The sequence below is a fragment of the Bremia lactucae genome, linkage group LG6 (genome assembly GCF_004359215.1).
Source record: "Bremia lactucae strain SF5 linkage group LG6, whole genome shotgun sequence".
In the NCBI taxonomy this organism is placed as follows: Eukaryota; Oomycota; class Peronosporomycetes; order Peronosporales; family Peronosporaceae; genus Bremia; species Bremia lactucae.
In genome coordinates, this window is record NC_090615.1 from 3,839,423 (window position 1) to 3,841,638 (window position 2,216).

Here is a 2,216-nt window from a genome sequence, read left to right on the forward strand (position 1 = left end):
CAGGGGCTTAGTAACGCCCCTGCAACATTCAACAGATGCGTAACGAATCTGTTGAGACCGGTGCGAGAATTCGCACCGAGTTATTTTGACGATGTATTCGTTCATAGCCGAGCCATGGACGAAAAGACGGACGTGAAAGTTTATAAAACTCACGTTCGTCAGGTTCTTACACTTATGCGAAAGCATAAGTTGTACGCAAATCTCAAGAAGTGAATATTCGCCTCAAGCGAAATGCCACTTCTTGGGTGCATCGTCGGTAAACGCGGCGTGCACCCTGATCCTGAAAAGATCAAGGCAATTACCGACTGGCCAGTTCCAGTTGATGTCAAGGGACTTAGAAAATTCCTTGTATTAGCGGCGCACTTGAACAAGTACTCCCGCAATAATGCCGAAATGACAATTCATCTCTGTCGTCTCTTGAAAAAAGACGAGAAATGGCTATGGAACGCTGATTGTCAGCGTTCCTCTGAAGGTATCAAACAAATCTTGATGCAATCGCCCATCTTGGCGATTGCAGATCAAGACAGACCATTTTATGTGGTCTGCGACGCCAGCGATTTCGCAATCGGCTGTGCGTTAATGCAAAACGATACAGACGGCGCGGAGCGCGTCGTCTGTTACCAATCGCGCCAGCTGCAACCAGCTGAACGTAAACACCCAGTGCATGACAAGGAACTCCTTGCCATGAAATATGCACTGGCTAAGTTAAGGTCTATCTCCGAGGAGATAGACCGTTTATCGTATATACGGACACCTCTCGCAAAGAATTGGCGAGGTGGCTATCCTTTTTGCGGAGTATAATATCTCCGTAGAATATAAACCAGGACGACTTAATGTCGTCGCTGATGCGTTATCACGCCGACCCGATTTCGAGCCGGCTGTACACTCCAACAGTGGAAATAATCCCACTGTTGCAACACTCATTTCAAGTGTTCCGTCATTAACCTTATTTGATGACATAAAGAAAGCCTACGCAGAAGATAAGGACCATCTGCGTTTAATGAATCATCTAATTAATCCATTCGATCTATCTTTTGAAGATTTACCGGCTTTATATAGATAGTCATCCGATCGACACACAACACACGACGGCTTATTGTATTACACAGCCGTTGCCGGCGACACTTCATGTGTCGGCGTCCAAACTCACAATGATTTGCGCTTGCGCATCATGTATGAGTGTCACGATGCACCAACAAGTGGGCATCTGAACGTGAGAAAACTTATCTCACAGTAAGTCGCGACTTTTATCGGCCCCGCCAGTATCAGTTCGTGCGCAAGTACATTCGTGCTTGCGAGGTATGTCAGGGGTTGAAGCCTAGCCCTCCAGCCCGTGCGCCTCTCCAAGCTCTTCCACTTCCGGCAGAGTGTTGGCAGTCCATATCTATGGACTTCGTCTTCGGATTTCCCGAAGACGATCACATAAACAATGATAGTTTTGTTTTTGAAGACAGATTCAGCAAGATGGTACATCTTGCTGCAGAACCAGAGTCGATCACGGCTCCGGGCTGTGCCCGTGCCTTTATCGACACAGTATTCAAACTCCACGGGTTACTCCGTGAATTGGTCTCGGATAGAGATCCACGATTTACAGCGGAGTTTTGGCAATACGTGTTCCGAAATCTCGGAGCGCGGCTGACTATGTCAACTTCTGATCATCCAGAGAGAGCTTTGTCGATCTTCGACTCTAGATCCGAAACATGGGTCAGATCTAATTTTTCCTCCTCCGCCACAACCGTGTGGATTTCCACAGTGGACAAGGTTTCCTTGTGGAATGTATCCAAAACCACTGTGATGTGAAGGGGCAATGAATGAGTTATCTTGTTCGCTGTCGCGGTTATCCACCTTCACATGACAGCTGGAAGTCTCGTCCCCAGTTGATTGTTGACGTTAAGGGCCTCGTCCGTCAGTATGACGAGACCCATCCGATGGATCAGAAGGTTCATCGGAAAACACGCGCCCTGACGCTTGTAAATCGATTGCAAAACGTCAATCGCATCCCGCATCTCGATAGAAATGCGAGCCCTTCCCAGGGCGAAGAAAAGGAATAGACATCTTCTTTTACTCGCTTCGTGTTGTCAACACTACACGGACAGGGATCACCCCACGTGAGGCATGGAAGTCCTGCCTCATGTGACAACCGATGCAATTTATACCTTTCACCGGTTGGAGTTCGTTTCTCAAACTTAACGCGAATCGCGTTAAGTCTTTGAAGT